This window comes from Schistocerca gregaria, chromosome 2 (genome assembly GCF_023897955.1).
Source record: "Schistocerca gregaria isolate iqSchGreg1 chromosome 2, iqSchGreg1.2, whole genome shotgun sequence".
NCBI classification, from domain to species: domain Eukaryota; kingdom Metazoa; phylum Arthropoda; class Insecta; order Orthoptera; family Acrididae; genus Schistocerca; species Schistocerca gregaria.
Window position 1 is genome coordinate 74,089,452 of NC_064921.1, and position 22,078 is coordinate 74,111,529.

Consider the following 22,078-nt stretch of genomic DNA (forward strand, 5'->3'; position numbering starts at 1 on the left):
ATCGGAAGTTCACTGAGGCTTTTTGCAGATGATGCTGTGGTGTATCGAGAGGTTGCAACAATGGAAAATTGTACTGAAATGCAGGAGGATCTGCAGCGAATTGACGCATGGTGCACGGAATGGCAATTGAATCTCAATGTATCGAAGTGTAATGTGATGCGAATACATAGAAAGATAGGTCCCTTATCATTTAGCTACAAAATAGCAGGTCAGCAACTGGAAGCAGTTAATTCCATAAATTATCTGGGAGTACGCATTAGGAGTGATTTAAAATGGAATGATCATATAAAGTTGATCGTCGGTAAAGCAGATGCCAGACTGAGATTCATTGGAAGAATCCTAAGGAAATGCAATCCGACAACAAAGGAAGTAGGTTACAGTACGCTTGTTCGCCCAATGCTTGAATACTGCTCAGCAGTGTGGGATCCGCACCAGGTAGGGTTGATAGAAGAGATAGAGAAGATCCAACGGAGAGCAGCGCGCTTCGTTACAGGATCATTTAGTAATTGCGAAAGCGTTACGGAGATGATAGATAAACTCCAGTGGAAGACTCTGGAGGAGAGACGCTCAGTAGCTCGGTACGGGCTTTTGTTGAAGTTTCGAGAACATACCTTCACCGAAGAGTCAAGCAGTATATTGCTCCCTCCTACGTATATCTCGCGAAGAGACCATGAGGATAAAATCAGAGAGATTAGAGCCCACACAGAAGCATACCGACAATCCTTCTTTCCACGTACAATACGAGACTGGAATAGAAGGGAGAACCGATAGAGGTACTCAGGGTACCCTCCGCCACACACCGTCAGGTGGCTTGCGGAGTACGGATGTAGATGTAGATGTAGAAACAGAAAAATTCACTGCAAGCCTGAACAAGACGGCCTGATCTACTCCTAAAACTATACTGTTGCGACAGTAATTACAGGGTTATTGATGATCACCTGTGTTGAGTCATAAGGTGAGTGCGCGAAAACTATAAGACTAAAATAAAATAACACAGGATATTGCATGTCTCTAAGTTTTCGTTCGGAAAAGGCACCGTGCTGAAGTTGCAGGAGGAGGAGCAAGCGTATAAGAACACTTAGACAAATCGTCCGCTCTGTATTGTCGCATCGAATTACTTCTCGTCTGCAGGTGAGCAGATTTCCAAAGCGGGTTGCTGTTGCGATTTCTTTGGTAGGTGACAAATGTCCATGATAGGAACTTACAGAGATGCCCTGTGTTCTGTGAGTGTTTTAGTTCTCATGCAGTGGTCTTCTGAAACCTCGAAGGTACTGATGAATAGCCGTTATGTATGGGACAAAATGAACTGCAGACATAGTAAGGGTGGCACCACAGTCATATTATAGCCGAGAAACGGGGAGGGGACAACAGTAATAGAGTACACTCCAATAACATTATAAAATTCGCTAAAAAAGTTTCTATTCAATGGCCGTACAGTCCAAAATCGGCATGCCAATCAGACAAAGTCGCGCTGAGCACTGAAGCAATTATTTCACCGATACATCAGGTTGAAGATACCCGGTTGGTAACGTGTCCTGCTGCGTCAAGAACACCATAATACCTGCTGCACATCCTGTGCCCGACAGGAATCGTCGACCCTTCAAGAGCTAGTCGCGTGGGCAGAGAAGAAGACTATAGGGCGGGTGCTCGAGTGTCACCTACCTGAGTTGAAGTAACTTCCGCGTATGACATTTGCGGTACGAGGAAGTGAGTCATAATGAAGCAGCAGCACCTCTCGCTGCATACCACCCCACAACAGTGGCTTCGAAAGACATGTTGCCGCTTACACATTCTCCGATGGATGTCTACCTGTGTTTGCCCTTCGACAGCCAAGAAAAGAATAACAGCTCTTTGATCCTGTTTCGATGCATTTGATAGAAACATCGTCATAGATAATGTTTCCGAATCTGTCACACGCATGTCGCACTCAGTCTTCAAGTCACGAGTGGCCTACCGGGACCATCCGACCGCCGTGTCATCCTCAGTTGAGGATGCGGATAGGAGGGGCGTGGGGTCAGCACATCGCTCTCCCGGTCGTTATGATAGTATTCTTGACCGAAGCCGCTACTATTCGGTCGAGTAGCTCCTCAATTGGCATCACGATGCTGAGCGCACCCCGAAAAACGGCAACAGCGCATGGCGGCCCGGATGGTCACCCATCCAAGTGCGGACCAGGCCCGACAGCGCTTAACTTCGGTGATCTCACGGGAACCGGTGTATCCACTGCGGCAAGGCCGTTGCCTACACGAAAGTGGGAAAGGCACGAATGCCACACTAATCCCTTGCCTACCTGTCGGTGCTTATACACCCGCATCGGAATCGCGCGTTGTATATACGTTGCAGTAACGCCCTCAAACGAAAATTTTTTGATCGCCCCTTATACATGCGGAGCACTGGAATAACTACACGTCTATCCGCCATTCATCACGTAGCACCACAAGTAAACACTGACCGGCACCATTGTTTGACAATACTCCTGTCACATATCTAGAGCATTCACTCACCCTCCGCCACACACCGTTGGGTGACTTGCGGAGTATGAATGTAGATGAATGTAAAATGTGCATGGATCCACATTTCCCCTAAATAAACCATTAATCGCTTTCATTCTCATGCCGAATTACTAAATAAAAATTTAATACAGTATTTCTTTTTTGAAACTATCTCGTCTGCGTTGCCCACGGGATGATTCTCTTATTCTGGCACCAATATCTTTTGTCAAAGTTTCCTTGTTAGCCTTAATGTCCAATTCTGTGCAACAAATCCTGGGACGTTTTTTCGCAAAGTTTATATTTCTATGCATTGCTCAAAATATTGGAGTAATTGCTGCCTAAAACATATTTAATGATGTAATCAATAAGATATTTATTTTGTGTATTTTGCTTCTAGATCTCTGAATCCCATTCTTTGAGTCCTTTCGTCCTGCTGTATCTGGCACACCATCGACTTACTCAACTTCCACATTTAGCTTTCGCTTTCCATCACCTTTTCTGTCAGTGCTGTCGTTCTTCCCTCTTGCTCATCGCTGATAAATATAATGATGTTAACACCAGCCGTCGCGGTTGCCCACAAAGGCATTTTCCCGTGATGATTTCCCGTACTTGCACTGCGAGGCAACATCTAACACTGCTTTGAACTCTATCGTGACTGTATCCATTCACGTAACCAATTTAATCGTCGCTACGGCCAGGTATTTTGTCGAGTAATAATGTAAAGTAATCCAATACACGAGATACTTACTTACTTACTTTCCATTTCCGGGCGAGAACGTCTAAATTCTCTTCTTCCATAACTCTGCAGTTTTAATTATAATGTCATTGCATAAAAAGTCTTCAGCCGTGCAAACAAGCTCCATCCTTGGGCATATACGGAAATGTCCAATCGCCTGTGTTTCTTCGCATTCACACTAGTCATCTTAACCATGTTCACTTTTCGTTTTATGGCTTCCGTTCTTAATCTATTAAGTCCTCTTCAGGTACTGTACTGCAGCTGCTTACCTTGTCTGGTTTCTACTTTCGGATGCTGGTTTGTATTTTCACAGTATCCAACCATAAAGATAAGTGGTGGGTCTTAGGTCGGCGTTTTAGCGGTACTGTGCGTTGGATACAGCTCTTCCTTGACTTGGTGATTATACATTAAGAAGGATGACCCGGTTTGCTAGTTGTACCTCTCTGTTTGACTAGATAGTGGCTGATATTTGGTGGTGCTACGGACGCAAGTAGGTAATTTTATGGACACGTGTAGGAATCACACATCCTGCGACAATACTGACTGTCTCATGTAAAGTGACTTCAACTTGGTTGGAAAACAGAGTCCCATTGCTGACGATCGAAGAACTTCAGGCTGTGCTGCCCATATAGATCCAGTCAGTTTACGTATAACTTTGTCCCTTGTACATATTTTTTTTCCTTTTAGCTCATTGGCAACGGCTAACCCTTCTATCATCGCAAACATCAGAGAACGAATATACGAGACGACAGGAAATAAAATGGAGACATCACACAATAAATAGTTTTGCAGACAAAACCAAAATGGTTGTAAAACAATTTCCATCGGATAAGATGTCCACTGGTGTTCAGAGAGCGTGTGAGGATAGTAACTTTGGACCTGTTGGATTGACAACTCCGGTAAATTTCTACGAACTAGCTGAATACTTTAGAGAGCGACGTGGTTGTTGTTAAGTTTTATTCAGGTAACGGGTTTGATTAAAGTTCCAAACAGATGCAGCGCAAGTTTTTACTGTTGATAACGGATGCTTCACAATTCTTGGAAACGGGTAAATGTATCGTGCAGTGGTGAATACATGAAAGTTAAATAAAAGAGGGTGGAGGGGAGAGATCGCTGCCATGGTTCCAAATGAGGTCATGAAGTGTTTGCACCAGCAGTCAAGTGCATTTATTACTGGATAAGTGAATATCGTGGTGGTACGAGGACTGCTGATTATACACGTTCCACACGCGCAACTTCAATTTAATGTGGACAAATGCTAGTAAAAATTCGTCGTACAGGGTGGGACGTTGTTTAGATGGTAGGCCTCTCATATAAGAAGGTATGGTGCATCTTGAATGAAATTATACATACAAAGCAGCTAGATGCGGACCGGGTGCCGCATTTGTTCCCTCTAGATTAAAAGTGATCGAGAAAGACCATTTCAAAATCGCGTTGAAAAAGTTCAAACATAATCGAAGGGACTTCTGACTTTGTTATCTGACCATACACGAACCATGAATTCGCTGCAAAACTGGCATCAAAAAAAGTGGTGTGACGAAAGAGACATTCCGCTGAAAAAAAAACCTAAAACCGTTTTATTGTACGTATGTAAGCAAACATTGGCATCTATAACATATTTGAGGAATTTTAGTACATGTACAACTGCTGCACTTGTTTTTATTTGTTATTCAACAATCGAGTTCGGACTGTACTGGACCATCTTCAGACTATAAAACATGATCAGCTGAACATCACACAAACATATCCTTAAATATGATCACTTTTGACAAGTTTTTTATAGCATGAAGTTGTCATATTGTAAAGGCAGATTTGTACCATGTTCGTCTGATCATTTTACTCGTATGTAGTCTGGAGATGGTCCAGCATAGACCTAAATGAGTTACTAAACAAAAAAGGAGACGTGCAGCAGTTATACGTACAATGAAATTTACAATGAAATTCCTTGAAAATCATTTGCTCGGGCGGAAATGGTTTACGAGAAAGAGTATTCCTACCGAAACTGGAACTAGGACCGATCCACTACCCTTATTTCTAGAAAATACACTTATTTCAACGCCGTTAATTGTTATTTTATTACCTTCAGATCGCCTGTTGTACGCAGTGGCGACAGTCTACAGAACATTCGCAGTTATTCACTACCTGTCTTAGAGAAAAATACATAATAATGTATGTAAATTTCCGGTTTGGGTCCTACCGGACAACAGGATGTGCACGCGTCATTTTCGTAGTTTTGTTTTGGCTTTTCTATGTTCCCTTATTACTTTCATGCTCTTAGAGCGAGCTCTTTTCCTTTGGTGAACACACATTGTTCCGGGCTTCGTGAGCTTTTCTGTGAGGCCAGCTGTCCAATGGTGAATTTTCTTTCCAAATTTTTCTTTGTGTTTGGTGCACCAAATTGTGTTACTGCTACTTCTTTCAGGTCTTCTGTTAGTCCATCGATCTTTTCTATTTTCCTATTTTAGCTGAAACATGTAACTGGGAGATTATAAAAGAACAATCGACAAACTGAAAGTGAACTATCTAGATTACTCTTCCATTCATCGTGCTTGGAAATTCCTCCAGCGGTTTGGTGTTGAAAACATTTCTGTGGTTTGAATAACAACGCAACTGCGACGGTCTATCCGGTATTGAGGTTCCCGCTTCAGCACTGCGAGTTTTCTACAGTGTCCGGAACCGTGAAATCCCGAGGATCCCAGCGGCCTGAAGCATTGTTTGCTCGGCTTCTTAATTCGGCAATAATGTCCGGGGATTTCCGCCAGATGTCAGGCGGGCCGCTGGAAACGGAAAGTGGTCGCGGTGCTGCCCGCTGTACAGTTAGCGGCGGCTGCGGCGGAGGGCGGCTACGTCACAGTGGTGACGTCACGGCACCCCTCCCCCGGCGCGGCGCGGCGCTGAGCGAGGCGCGGCCGGCGACGGCGTTCGTTCCAGTAAGGCTGCGGCGGTGTCGGGAGCCAGGCGGGGTGCGAGGGAATGCTGTCAGAGGCGAACCACCTGCTGGTACACGGGGCGACTGCTATTACCTGGACACTCTGCCGGCCATCCTGTGACACGAGTCGCCAGTGAAACGAAACGCTGTGTGCACAAGGCTATACTACTCAGTGACGCACGCTCTCTTCAAGCTCCAAACACCACTACCATCTATTGGAGGAAAAACTGGTGAGTCTATGCTCTCGATATAACTAATCTACCATTGTCATCATCTACACGTACTACCGATACCAACAGTTCAGAGCTTTGTGTAGCTCTGTTATTAGTGTCACTTCTATCTGTCCAGTTTCTACTGTGTCTTCTTGGTGATTGTCGGGACGTAGCGAAATCTCACTTCATGTGTAGGCGTAGAAAGGAAGCTGGCATTGGCGTACAGTGATTGTCGCAGTGCACCTAATGATGGGGATAATATAACTGTATCCTAATTTGTCCTCCCACCATAATTACCAGTTGTACCCAATTGTTTGTCAGAACAAAAATAGTCGAAATTTTATGCACTTCTTAAAAGAAGTCGTTTCCTTCTGAAAGCCATTCTTTTACTTTGAAATAAACACTTACTTCCATTGTTTAGCAAATAGATATTTTGTCTCCATAGAGCAGCATCAAGTTGCATAACAATAAAGTACGCTTATCGCACGTTATATTCCACAAGTCACTATCTGGGAACATCTGAAAGCTTCCCTAATAAATGTCACTTGTTGCTTTCTCTCACACTGACGTATGGCACGTAACATACTGTAAGCACAATATTGTTACTTTTATGGAGCTCGTGATGTCAAAGAGGAAGAAATTATTACTGCTGAATGGTGAAATATGGTTTATTAAAAAAAAAAGAAGAAAAAAAACGAGCAGCCTTCACAGGAAAATTAATTCCTTGAAGGGATTCACAGAGGCTGTAGACCCGAATGTACGAAAGATTATCTACCTACTTCCACGGCATTTTTTCAACCTAATGTACTCTCTTTCTACCATAATATTGTGTGTCACAGAACGATAATACTCAAAAGATTCATTTTTCGATTTTAACGACGAGTTACTTCAGAGATATTATAGAAGCCATCGATCTGACTTATTTACCATTGATAAATCTTTTTGTCTTTACGTGTGACGGTCTTGAGCTAGCATCAGGAACTCTCTCTCTGTGTTTAGTCGATCTTTTTCAACGATGATCCTGTCTTCTGTCTTTCTCAGGCAATGATCTGCTAAATGAGCCTTTAGTACAGGTCGATGTGGATCTTAAATCGCAGTGCCAGTCTTCTACTTCACCAAAACCCACAGATGCTCTGAAGTCAACTATGCATGTCCAGCCCTGCTTGGAAAGAATATTTAAAATAAAGAAGTAGTTCCAAAATAAATAAATGAATCTCTCTGTATCGTGGCAAAATTTGAAATAATTTTCTGAAGCTGACACGCCTCGTTCAACTATGCACTGCCACCCATGAAAGAATGCTGATGTCCGTGCCTTGATCTTGTACATTGGTTTAGTATCACAGAAAGATTTAAAAGACTGATCCTTGGTTACTGCTGCCTGAAGTATTTTATGACGCGTCTACGGTCATGACAATTGAGAAAATACTGTCGTTTGTATTTATGTCCCGATAAGGAAGCAAATATAAATATTCAGATTAAATCGGATAATATGACATTACTCGAAAACCTGAAAAGTGAGACATGCAAGAATTACTGAATCAGTACGATGCACACCGCAGTTAATCAACTGCTTCGCAGAAGAGCACCGTGTACTACCTAATATACGTGCCATTGCAAGTACAGATAAAAAGCTGCGGAATTCTGTGGACAAATCGAAAAAACTCTGAAAATATTTCAAGCCAACGTCTTTGATGACAGCCTCTCAGATTCACGGTACCTTGCCAACAGATAGAAATTAATTTCAGTGTGAACCAGCGACGACCAGTATAATCTAATATCGGTACGGACTAATTACATGAAACTGTGCAGTGACAGCAGCGGACATTTGTGAAACTATTTCGATATTTTTAATTCTTTACTTCAGTTTTTGCTGAACGTTATTCATTTCCATAGTCTTGATAATGAAACGTTTAAGAACTCTTCTCGAAATCGTGTTACTCATGTGACTTTCTACGTTTTTAATGGATCAAAAACTAAATACATATTCCTCGTTGCTGTTGTTGTGGTCTTCAGTCTAGAGACTGGTTTGATGCAGCTCTCCATGCTACTCTATCCTGTGCAAGCTTCTTCACCTCCCAGTAGCTACTGCAACCTACATCCTTCTGAATCTGTTTAGTGTATTCATCTCTGGGTCTCCCTCTGGGATATTCCTTAATATTCCGTAATATTAAAAGTGTCAGCTAAAACAAGATCTGACCAACTGCAGTGATTTATAGTACCATGGATGAAATGCTGCCTAAGACTAATTGTTAATATATCATATGAGGTGATTTGGTTTACTAAAGCAACAAAAAGATATTGTCTATTTGTGAGCTGTGGAAAGCGGCTTAAGAGAAATTGAAAGTAAACCTTGCTAGTTAATTTTGTACTCTTCAAACATAGTTGGAAGTTGGGATGAGCATTTGAAACTAGTCATAAGCTAGCAGTACGCCTTGTTCAAAGAAGCGAAGGAAATAGTCTGCTGTTGAATCAGAGTCTCGGAATAATATACGGAAATAACAAATTTCTGGTGGACTATATTATGACTATTCCTCCTCTTCGCTCTGTTAAATGTGATATGTGGCTATTGCAGTCTGGAGCACATTTGTTTATAGAAATCTCGCTGGAGGTCATTTTGTTAAGATGTCTGTACACCGTTTAAGGCAGTAATCTGGAAAGTGATTTGCTAATGAATGTCTGCTGAACTAATTCGAAATAAATAATTTAAGTCGATTGAAGAGGTAGTTTCAAAATGTTTTAAATGTGAGGGCACAGAGGCGATTATATGTTAAAAAAAATCTCCTGCAGTGTACCCAGCTTAATGAAGTACTTAACCAGATGGGACATTGTAGCGTTGTAGTCGAGATGTGAGGGGAATCACTTCCACATTTAAGAGAGTAGAAGATCGTATTCGAGATATCGGGCAGAGAAATTTAAATTTTAAATTTATTAGAGGTACTTAAAGTAACACCGAGAAATTTTGAATATAAACTGCTTGAGACCAATCCGCTGGTTCGGAAGCAGGTTCCTTTCTCAGATATGGCCTCTGCTTTTTCTCATGACGTATGAAATATGTATGGTCAGAGATTCGAGTCACGTCCGTAGTTCTTTGCATTTACATTCCCACAGACGGATTCCGATCAATTTGTTGGTGCTTCACTTCATCCGATTTCGTTCAGTGGTATCTTTTCCATAGCCTTGAATATTCTGATACCATTAATAGCTTAAGACTGTTTTTGGTATCGGAACTGGCACGCTTCTGTTGAGACGGGCGCATCCACAAAAACATTTGCAGCTGGATCCGTCATGTAACATCGTGAATTGTTCAACAATTTCGTTTCCTTTTCTTCTGATATTACTCGTCAACGACCGAACGCTAGCATTCACGTGTCTCTCAGTCTATAAAGCTGTTTGCTGTAATCTTGAGTGACATAAAGCATAGTCGTACCCTACAACGAATTGTATCAACGTATATACATATTTTTTTATGCAGACTGCGATATTTGGGGAACATGCAGTAACATGGAAAGAATCTCAATATATCTTTCAACGCTATGCACAAACGATTGTATTAATGCATGGTATTTGTATTGTACTGTATTGTAAAACCAACGCAGAGACCAAGGGAAAGAAATAAGTATTAATCAAGATAGATTATTCTCGCTGGTCAGTAAACGAAATGCAGCGCAAGGTCAAAAGTTTCGATTATTTCCTACCTTCAGAATGGGGAAATATATACACCAATACTATTCATAATAAGATTGAAATTATAGAAATACGGGCCTTCATACATTCAGAAAGATACGTGTCATTTAATTACTTAATATAATATCAACATGCGTCAGCACCACATATTTAAAACGCACATACTTGTGATGCTATTCTTTAAATACACAGCGGGTACAGGTCTCCAGGTCTCCAGAAACAAATGTCTTTCTCCGTAGTTGAAGTCAGTGGTGAGGAAATCTTCAATTTGCTGAGAGTTGTTCGCTCAGAAATCAGGAAACGTATTCCAAGATTGACCCATGCTTGGTTCTTGGATCATAAAAACATTGCTCCCTTGTCCTCTGATTCAAGAGAGTCTGAACATCAACTCTATCAGTGCCTTAAGAAAATCTTGATAGGGAAAGTCATCATCATCAGCATCATCTAGAATCTAGCCTACCGTTATGTATGCAAATCTGAGATACTTACATTCCTTGAAATTTAGCGAAGCTTGGAATTTCTGGCTTTGTCTTTCAGTAAACGAAAATAAAGTCTTACTGCGTTGTTTGTTGCACAGTGTAACCGCCTCAATTGGACAGGTGCTCTCAAGCCTTACCATTTGCACCATTATTGCGAAAAATGAATGTTACGCCTAGAGTGCATTTGCTCAGTATAGGGGGTTACTGAAAGTGCGTGTGGAGGGTAGTGCTGTGTTGGCATTGTTGATGATTCATATGAGGACTCGACCCATTCCTTTCCCTGAGTACCTGTAGGGTACTCTCCGCCACATACCGTCAGGTGGCTTGCGGAGTATGGATGTAGATGTAGATGTAGAAAAATACGATGCTAATCGGTTTCATCTACCACTGGAGGCACAAATGAGCATCATCAGTGCCTTCTGTTCTCAGTTCATAAGATGCCTCTTACGAATAAGTGAGGCAGTAAGACCAAGTAAGAGCTTTCGCCTCTGTCCCAGGACAAATGGTTCAGATGGCTCTGAGCACTATGGGACTTAACAGCTGTGATCATCAGTCCCCTAAAACTTAGAACTACTTAAACCTAACTAACCTAAGGACATAACACACATCCATGCCCGAGGCAGGATTCGAACCTGCGACACTAGCAGTCGCGCGGTTCCGAATTGGGCGCCAAGAACCGCTCGGCCATCGCGGCCGGCTATCCCAGGACATTGTGGTACAGTGTGGCGACCACCAATTGTAACAGAATTTTTTTTTTCATTGCGAATTCGGTCTATCTTCTAGTATAGGAGCTATCCAGTCATCTCGAGACTCTTAAGAAAATTTGTACCACTGGCATTTGTGGCTGACTGAAAAATAATTCTACTCCCACCAACGTACACCTTCAACTCGAATGATTGCTAGCCGAACGAGCCTCGGTTCGATTCCAGGCCGGGTCGGTTACTTCCTCCACTCGGGGACTGGTCGTTCTCCTGTCCTCATTTCCGTATTGTCGTAATTGACATTCCTCGATGGAATGGCCGTATGGGCTCGTTCCCAAAGCCATTAAAAACATGTACATCTCGCTAAGTACCGTAAAGACAGGATAAGAGTGATCAGGGGTTGGATGCAAGAATATGGACAGTCGTCTTTTTCTCGCTCCGTCTGCGAGTGGAGAAGGAGAGGAAGTGGCTAATAACGGTAGGCGGTAGCCTCCGACATGCTTGGTATGGTGGCTTGCCGTGTATGTTTGATGATGAAATGTGCATTCAGACATCGGTCATTTGTGTTGTATGATAAATCAAATTGAGCGAAATGCAGAATGAGGATGTCGACATTGTTTCAGATAAAAGGCTTATCAGGTTTAACACTAGACAGATTAGACCTTATGGGGCGGACGAAATGGAAGTATTACCTACGAGTGAATCGACGTACATGATAGACTAGTGTCACTGGTGTGTGGAAGAGCCTCCTCATTGGGCTTTTGCACGGCGCAGCAGCAGTATTTTGGGGTGTAGGGGCGACTGCTGGCCGCGGAAGAGGAAGGTTCCCCAAGGCCAGGCTGCTGCCAGGAACGTCCCACATGGGAGGCGGCCCGGACAATTAGCGACGGGCCTCGCAGCTGCCTACATGGCATTGTCGCACAGGCCTTGGAGGGCGCGCCGTGGGGCGGCGGAAGCTGTCGCTGTAGCCGGGCTCTTTCGCTGCTCCTCCTGCTGCTGCTCGCCTCTTTTGCACGACGCGGGGAGATGGCCCCCACATGAAGCAGACACACACAGCTGGCCCTCTTCGATTTTATTCATGCCTATCATACTTATAGAATTTGAAGCTCAGTGTCCGAACATCAATTTCCTAAAGCAACATGACGTAATTCGAAAAAAAGTAAAATACACTGCCTAAAAAAAAAAAAGAAATTGAAGCACCCAAAAGACATGGTCGGATGTTTTGTGTAACTTTATGCATGTACGCGCCACCGGCGTCTACGTAAATGATTTGAGTTACAATTCTCTGTAACAGGTAGAACGGCAACCAGAGTGCATTAGTGTCGCTATCAGGCCTGGTAAGGTATATAAGCGTCATGAAGTGCGTCAGATGTTGAACGATCAATGTGTAGGGCACGGAGGTACCGTGTACTTGTCTGAGATAGCGTTATCAGCGTCTCAACTGTTTGAAAGGAGCTTCATTGTGGGTTTCCATTTGGTTAGCTGGTCGAATCGTGCAATATTCAGATTTGTACGGAATTCAGCTGAGACAGTGGTCCGATGTTGGACTGGATGGAACGTGAGGGCAGGCATATTCACCTTCAAGGTTGCAGTCGAACACATCTGGCCACCACGATGGAGGATCACCACACTGTGCACCAAGCTCGTTCCACACCTACCGGCCGGAGTGGCCGTGAGGTTCTGGGCGCTACAGTCTGGAACCGAGCAACCACTACGGTCGCAGGTTCGATTCCTGCCTCGGGCACGGATGTGTGTGATGGCCGTAGATTAGTTAGGTTTAATTAGTTCTAAGTTCTGGGCGAATGATGACCTTAGAAGTTAAGTCGCACGGTGCTCAGAGCCATTTGAACCATTTTTGTTCCACGCCTGCACCTGCCATCCGAGGACAAGTAGAGGACTCCGCGGAACATTGTGTGTCATTTCACGCCGCTGGTTAGAGATTAGCAGCATCCAGACTGTAATATTGCCGTCCCATTCGCAGCCTAACGGCTGCATTTGGAGTGGTGCCATGGCTGGAAACCAACAGGTGGCTGATCAATCATGTGGCATTCTGTTCAGAGATAATTCGCGTTTCTCTGTATCCTGAATGGTCTTCGAGGGTGAGTATTTCGGCAACCTGGGCAGACGTCTCCTTCTTTATATGTTTTGGAGGCGCACGTCATTGTTACTCCTGGCGTCATCTTGTGGGAATCCACCGGGTGTTTCGGGTCAGTATTTAAATTGATTTAGGGATGTCAGACGGAGCAACGGTACGGCCTCATACGCTACCACTTATGTGACAGAACCTTGGTGCCTTTCTTCAACAAATGGGACGCCTCTTCGAAATGTTATGAGGTGCTAACATACTCATGATATCTGAACCCGGTGACGTATACAGTAAACAGCTCACTGCCCACTACATCACGTGAATTGAAAAACAAAAAACAATGTCGCGGTATGTATAACTAACTATGCATCCGATTTGGACGGGGGTGCCAATTAAACATGAAATATGGGTACCAAAACTCACGTAGATCATAAAGGTTTCCACCAACCTACTAAATGAAACTAGAGGTCAATATAACAATCCAGTTTATTATTAGACGAATTAATGTGATTCTAGCCGCTGGATGAACAATACAGATAATCACAAAAGGACGAAAGATCTTGACGAGCCGGCTGATGTGGCCGAGTGGTTCTAGGCGCTTCAGTCTGGAACCGCGCGACCGCTACGGTCGCAGGTTCGAATCCTGCCTCAGGCATGGATGTGCGTGATGCCCTTAGGTTAGTTAGGTTTAAGTAGTTCTAAGTTCTAGGGGACAGATGACATCAGAAGTTAAGTCCCATAGTGCTCGGAGCCATTTGAACAATTAGATCTTGACACAGGTGAGTGATTTTGAAATAGCAATGATACAAAAACTGTGTCCGCGAGAATGGGCATATTATTTCTGAATAAGTTGATAGCCTAAAGAAAAGGCGCAGAAAAAGTCGTACAAGTACTGGTCCTCTCGCCTAGGTCCATATTGAGTGCAGCTAGCCGGCTGTGTGGATTACTTCAGAAAACGAAGCTTTGATGTGAAACAAATAAATTCCAGGTCCCCTCGTCACGACGTATGCAGACGCGGTCCATGCTTACCACTCTGCAGATACTCGGGTGCAGAGGATGGCCGCAGTAGTGGCGAAGTTCAGCTCTAAAGTGAAGACAGTTCCCTCTGCAGTACTAAAGTGTCCTCTATCTCCAGTCTCCCTCTGACACGACGAGTCTTTCCCCTCTTCTCCGCAAAATCTGGCTGGTTCTGCCAGCGCCACAGTCTCGTAGCCAATAGCAGTATACTTTCAGTCTTTTTACGAATGAAAAGTTCACAACAGTTACAACAATTTTCTTCTTCTAAGGAAACTGCCATGGTTAACAAATACTGCTCAGTTCTCTCTTAGAGGGGGCATTAGAGAGAAATTCTCTCTCACTATACGTGTGTTTTTTATTTCGTCCAATAGAAACAGCGGCTTGTTGGCACTGAAGACCCTGCGCCACCGCTATGAAAGTAATCGTCATGAGCCAGCAGCAAAATATAAACATCTACACCTGTAACCTCCTCCGATCCCCAACGACTATGTCCCAGGCTGCGCTATTCTCTCCGTAGATCTAATCTTTTCTAAAGGGTATCCTTTAAGCTCCTCACACACTGGAAGTTTGCAGTGTGTCGGACTCTCTCGGTCTGCCACCCTAGGGAGCCGCGTGGGATTTTCGTGTTTCTGTCAAAAAGCGGTGCTTTGTCCCCAGCACACACCTGACTAAGTCCTGGCTTTCAACAGAAACATTTTTATGGTTTGCGCACAATACTCTCCTTGGAGCTCTTGTTCACACACATAGCTGGCTAGTCATTCCAAGTTATGGAAAAACCCTACAATGATTCGCCACCGTACAGAATTAAAGGAAATTGTAGTATTTAACTTTGCAGTCACTGGTATTAGATTTAACTGCGTGTGCACTTTCATGCAGCAATACTAATTTAAATGGTTTTGGCATCTTCTTCCGATTAGTTATTTATTCATAAGGTTGCGGAGTAGTTTTAGAAAAACTGCCCATAACACCATCTTCGTGATTTTGGGGTATTGCTGTGGTCAGTGCGATCACCACATGTGTACCCGACAGAACATGTGTGGAACTAGTTACAACAGTTGTTGGCCAGCTAGCCTCAGAGGAGGATATATAGGATTTGTGGCACCTTTCCCTACCGAATCAGTGTATGCGTCCAGGCCAAAGGGGGAGCAAGCTGGCTCAACCTGCCCTGTCTTTGGTAAATTTCAATCGATTTTGTGACCACTGAAATAGCATGTCATACCGCAATCAAGGCGTGAGGTTTCATTTAGTTCGTAGGTCCCCTTTGGGTGCTTCCTTTTTTAGTATCGTGTTTGAGATTAGATTTCCGAACGCTATTAGGTACAAAACCTTTCCAAGTTTTTACTTATTGGTCGGTAGATGAAGCTGAGGATTCTACAACAAGGGTACAAGGAATGATTATACACTAACCTTTTGTTATGTAACGATTTTAATGGATTTTCTGAAATTGTGAACAGATTCAGTTCAATAACAACAAGTGCGTAGCATCGTAGCTTTCTAAGCGTGAAATCGATTAGAATCTCATTAACAACAACATTTTTTATTTACATGCCATGTTAATAAACAAATGGAAATGTTAATAAACAAAGATTAAATAATAATTTTAATAAAAGTGACACATACTTACATGAAAATAAAGTACTCACAATAAGTCAAAATTCCCTACAGAATAAGGTGAAACATGATATAGGAAATTAAATAATTTCTTCTTTATAGAGGTAGAATAGTATTACTGAGATGTATTTTTTAGTTATGTAACACAATTGTCTATATCAAATATTAATTTATTTTAATATTACCAGTGATCAAAACTCGATGTAATTTTTTGAAAAAAATTGTGTTTTTCTATTTGTTAATTCATATTTCTACTTATTAATAAACGTAAAATTTAAGCAGAAAATAGGAAAAATTGCTGCTAGGAAGATCGAACCAGCGATTTCACGTTAAAAAACATATTACGTTAAAGACAAATTGTTGATAAACTAGAAATGTTTTTATTGTTAAGGGCGCTCGAAAATATTCTAATCTCGATTTAAAAAAAAATAATAGATGTCAAGGTGTTGAATTTCAAACTCCTTAGATATGGGTGAAAAAGTCGAAAAGAGTCAGTCCGCAACGTCCCCTTGTCAGCTGAAATAAATTCTACTCTAGTAGGCTGCGCCTCTCAAGTTCGCGAGAAATCTATGTTCAAAATCTTACGAGCCTGTTGAGTACTACATCTCAACGCCAGCCGTCGAGTAGCGGCGTTACCGTAACGCCTTTTTAAGGCAGCAGAATAGACGTCTGCGTCTGCAAACGTTCCAAGCAGACAGCTGTCATCTAGTTTCTTTTGGCGGAAAACCAGAGCATCGCAGATATTCATAGGCGCTTGCAGAATGTCTTCGTAGAACTGACAGTGAACAAAAGCACGGTGAGTCGTTGTGCGAGGTGTCTGTTATCACTGCAACAAAGTCGCGCAGGGCTGACTGATCGGCCTTGCGCCGGCCGGCCGCAACACAGGTTGGAAAGTGCGTGGTCGTTGCCACTGACTCCTTCTCAGTGGCAACGCAGGGCCTCACACAAACCTGCAAACTCGAGAGGAGCTCGTAAAACTCCACTGGACACTTATTTCTCGTTCACTCTGCAGTCCAGATCTGTCATCTTCCGACTTCCATGTGCTTGGCTCAGTAAAGGGTGAAATCCGAGGGAAGTAGGACGTGTATGATGGGAAGGTTGTTGATGCAGCAGGACATTGACCAGTAGAGTGGTGCCATGCGAACATACAGATTTGCCTGTAAGGTGACGTAAGTTGGTGGCTTGGAACGGAGATTATTTTGAAAAGCAAGGTTGCGTAGCTAAAGGAGTAGGAATTAGTGATTCAAATGACTCTGAGCACTATGGTACTTAACATCTGAGGTCATTAGTCCCCCAGAACTTAGAACTACTTAAACCTAAGTAACCTAAGGACAGCACACACATCCATGCCCGAGGCAGGATTCGAACCTGCGACCGTAGCGGTCGCGCGGTTCCAGACTGAAGCGCCTAGAATCTCTCGGCCACAACAGCCGGCTAGGGATTAGTGTGGCGTATTCGAGTCCTGAATAAACTCATCCTGCTTTCAGAAAAAAATGTGTGTTGCGTTAGTTATGGAACGTCCTTCGTAACTGACGAATGTGAGGATAGGAAGAGCGTCCGGCTACAAATTTAAAAATAAATTTGCAACTTCACGAAAAGAGCGGACTGCGGGCGCCAGGTCGACTTCTAAGAAAGAAAGAACTTGATAACAAATTAAAAAAGAGTTTTACCACAGAACGTGGATAAGTACTTGCTAAGGCAACGCCGGCCGCGGTGGTCTCGCGGTTCTAGGCGCGCAGTCCGGAACCGTGCGACTGCTACGGTCGCAGGTTCGAATCCTGCCTCGGTCATGGATGTGTGTGATGTCCTTAGGTTAGTCAGGTTTAAGTAGTTCTAAGTTCTAGGGGACTAATGACCACAGCAGTTGAGTCCCATAGTGCTCAGAGCCATTTGAACCAAGGCAACGTGAAAAATATGAACTGCTTTACATATTAAGCGCAATTTTGAGTGTTTATAATTGGTAACTAATGCTGTACACTCGCAATAAAGTCACGAGATGTTCAACTGACTCTTTTATTAGAAGATGTTACGCGTTTCCGGATTACATCCATCTTCAGACATCACAGACATCATCTCCTTCCTAACCAACCAGACGTGCAGTGTTGACAACTCAAAGAAAAGTGTTGAATAACATATGGCAGCGACGCAAGCAGCCTTGAAGCAGAGTGTTTAGTTGACAACTGAATACGGGTTACTTCAGTGTGTTGCTTTAGTGAAAAGAATCAGATTAATATTTAAAGATTCTTACAGTGGGCCTATTTGCCTTCCAAGTCGGAATCGTGCTGGGTTATTTGGATCTTAGTTATAGCGTCCCAGGTTATTAAATGTTCTCTGTCAACTCGTATACAAAAAAGTATACTATGCACTGAGACGTCAACGTTGTAAAGATCGAGGTACGGAAGGTCAACCAGAAACAGTGAAACATCTGAGGAGCCACAGCCGCTCGGTAGTAAAAGTTGTTCCTCGCCGGTGTTGCATAAGGATGAGGCGTGAGGGCGGCGGTACAATACCGGCGCTGGATAACGCCCGCTCGCGCCCACGGCACCTGCGCGCCGCCATTAGCATACGGCTTACCGCTCCGCAGGGGCTGGACGGCTGGGTAATGCCGCCCACCCCGCGGACACCTTTCTCCGGCACGGCGTGACACAGATATCACGGCGCAGCGCCGCGCGACGCGGCCGCGTTTTCTCCGTCCGGCGTCGCCGCGCATGCGCAGTCGCTGCGCGCGCGTCTCTCTCGTGTAAAGCTGCAGCCTGCTTGCTGCCGCTACCATACAGTCCGTGCTTCGAGCACGACTTACCAACACTGTGGCAGGCACGAGCAAGTGAATCGGGAAGAGGTGGACTTCCCAGTTCTGTCGTTCGCTAAAGGTTATCTTCTAAACACAAAGACGTTGTTGTTGTTGTTGTTGTTTTCTTCAGCGAGAAGACAAGTCTGCTGCAATCTCCACGGTACTCTCTCCTACAGAGGCCTCTACACAACTACTGCAACCTACACCCGTTTGTCAAGCTTTAGTCTTCAGTTTTTAATCCCACACGTTCCTCCGTTACCAAATTAACTATTTGCTGATGTCTCAAGACGTTTCTCGTCAACCAACCTGTCCTTGGTGTACTACTTCTCAGTAACTCATCATTAGTGATCCCATCTACTAATCTAGTCTTCAACATTCTCCTGTACATTTACAACTACGTCTACATACATACTACGCAAGCCACCGCTAACAACCGTTTCCCTCCTCCTTGTTCCACACGCAGACAGAGCGAGGGGGAAACGACTATCTATATGCCTCCGTTAGAGCCCTAATTTCTCGTATCTTATCTTCGTCGTCATTAAGCGAAATTTATGTTGGTGGCAGTAGGATAGTGCTGCTGTCAGCTTCAAATGCCGTTTCTCTCAACTTTATCAGTAGTGTACTCGAAAAGAGCGTCTCCTTACCTGCAGAGATTCCCATTCGAGTTTGCGAAGCATCTCCATTACACCTGTGTGTTGTTCGAACCTACCGGTAACAAATCGAGCAGCCCGCCTCGGAATTGGCTTCTACATCTACATGAATACTCTGCAAATCACATTCAAGTGTCTGGCAGAGGGTTCATCGAACCACCTTCACAATTCATGAATGGTGGGCTCTATGTGGTAAAACCACTAAATATGCAGTAACTAGTAGCAAAATCATGTTTTATTTACTCACTTTTGCAAATCGATTTCAACTGATTAACAGCTATCATCGGTGCTTTCAACCAATATGTACCCTGAGTAATAATACAGTCTTAAGCAGAGGTCGAACATTGACCGATGATGGCTGTTAATCAGTTGAAATCGATTTGCAAAAGTGAGTAGATAAAACATGATTTTGCGACTGGTTGCTGCATATTTGGTAACCTTCACAATCCTCTATTATTCTAATCTCCTATAGCACACGGAAAGAACGAACCCCTATATCTTTCCGTACGAGCTCTGATTTCCCTTATTGGATTGTGGTGATCGTTTCTCCCGATGTAGGTAGGTGCCAACAAAATATTCTCGCATTCGGAGCAGAAAGTTGGTGATTGGAATTTCGTGAGAAGATTCCGTCGCAGCGAAAAACGTCTATCTTTTAATGATTTTCAGCCCAAATCCTGTAGCATTTATGTGACTCTCTCTCCCATATTTCGCGATAATACAAAACGTGCTGCCTTTCTTTGAACTTTTTCGATGTACTCCGTCAGTCCTATCTGGTGAGGATCCCACACCGCGGAGCAGTATTCTAAAAGAGGGCGGACAAGGGTAGTGTAGGCAGTCTCCTTACATTTTCTAAGTGCCCTGCCAATAAAACGCAGCCTTTGGTTAGCCTTCACCACAACATTTTCTGTGGGTTCCGTCCAATTTAAATTGTTCGTACCTCTAAACCTAGGTATGCCTTCCTTCAGTCCGACATGGTACGGATCCAAAACACTCCAGCAGTAGTCAAGAGTAGGTTACACCAGCGTCCTATATGCGGTCTCCTGTACAGGTAAACCACCCTTTCTTATAATCCTCCCAATAAACGGAAGTCGACCATTCGCTTCTCAGCACAATCCTCACATGCTCATTGCATTTCATATTGCTTTACGCGTAGACAGTGTCAACAGGATACTACTAATGCTGAATCCAAACATTACGGGTTTGTTTTTCTCACTCATCCGCATTAACATACATTTTTCTACGTTTGGCGCAAGCTGCCATTCATCAGACTAACTAGAAATTTTGTCTATCCTCCTACAGTCAAACTCGGCCCCTCCCCGTATACCACAGCATCATCAGCAAACAATCGCAGATTACCGCCCATCCTGTCCGCCAGATCATTTATGTATACAGAACCTAGCAGCCCTCCTATCACACCTCCCTGGGGCACACCTGACGATACCCTTCTCTACGATGAACACTCGCTGTCGAGGAAAACATACTGATTTCTATTACTTGCGAAGTCTTCGAGACACTCACACATCTTGGAATCTATTCCGTATACTCGTACCTTCGCTGACAGACTGCAGTGCGATACCGCATCAACTGCTTTTCCAAAATCTAAAAATATGGAATCTGCCAGTTGCCCTTCATCCATAGTTGGCTGTACAGCATGTCAGAAAAGGGCAAGCTGAGTTTCGCTCGAGCGATGCTTTTTAAAGCTGTGCTGATACGTGAACATAAGCTTTTCGGTCTCTAGAACATTTGCTGTGTTGGAACTCGGAATATACTCTAGAATTATGCAACAAACCGATGTTAAGGTATTCATCTGTAACATTGCGGGTCGGTTCTTTTATCCTTCTTACATTTTCCAGTCACTTGGATCTTTGCGCTGGCCGAGATATTAGCGTTAAATGCAAACTAAGTAAGGGGCCAATGGCTTAGAGTACTATCTGTAAAACCAATGTGAGTTTGAATCCTTAGCTGGTACTATTCCCTTCTTGTCTTAACTGTTTATCTTCCGTGCATGGCTGTACTCCAGACATATACCTTAAAAAAAGACTGCGTAACATTTAAACCTGTATTCGATATAAATAAATTTGTCTTTTCAGAAATTTTTTATGCAACTGCCACCCCCAATTTTATATTCTCTCTGTTTGAGCCTCCATCAGTTATTTTGCTGCCCCAAACGGCAAAACACATCTACTTCTACAGTGTCATTTACCGATATAAATCCCTTAGCACCACCTAATTTAATTCGACTACATTCCACTATCTTTATTTTACTTTTCTTGATTTTTAACTTTGTAATAACTTTCTGAGGCACTATCCGTTCTGTTCAACTGATCTTCCAGATACTTTTTAATGTGACAGAATTACAATGAATTGGTAAACCTCAATACTTAACTTTTTCTCCTTGAACTTTAATTACATTTCCAGATTTCTCTTGGTTCCCTTCACAGCTTGCTCAAGGTACAGATTGATTACCATCAGGGATAATGTACACCCCTGCCTGAATCTCTTTTTAACTACCGCTTTCCTTTTATGTTCTTAGACTCTAGAACTGCCGTCTGATATTTGTACAAGTTGCAGATAATCTTTCGCTCTTGTGTTTGGTCCTTGATACCTTCAGAATTTTAACGACCAGTTCCTACATTATCTACTTTCAATCGAACCGCAAGCACCTGATCTCGCCCTCTGTGAAGGTGGTT

General features: G+C 43.4%; 1 protein-coding gene and 1 pseudogene across 3 annotated transcripts in view; one reads left to right on the forward strand and one right to left on the reverse strand.

Annotated features, from left to right (window-relative positions):
- LOC126336345 (uncharacterized) overlaps positions 1–22,078 on the forward strand; it is a 595,954-nt gene that overhangs the window by 251,739 nt on the left and 322,137 nt on the right. The window contains exon 1 of one of the 3 annotated variants that reach the window (XM_049999921.1): positions 6,095–6,387. The exons of the other annotated variants lie outside the window; for them this stretch is intronic. The gene's annotated coding sequence lies outside the window, so the exon portion shown is untranslated. Of the gene's footprint in view, positions 1–6,094; positions 6,388–22,078 lie in introns of those variants that run through there. 3 annotated transcript variants of the gene reach the window in all.
- On the reverse strand, positions 2,125–2,242 carry LOC126337128 (5S ribosomal RNA; annotated as a pseudogene).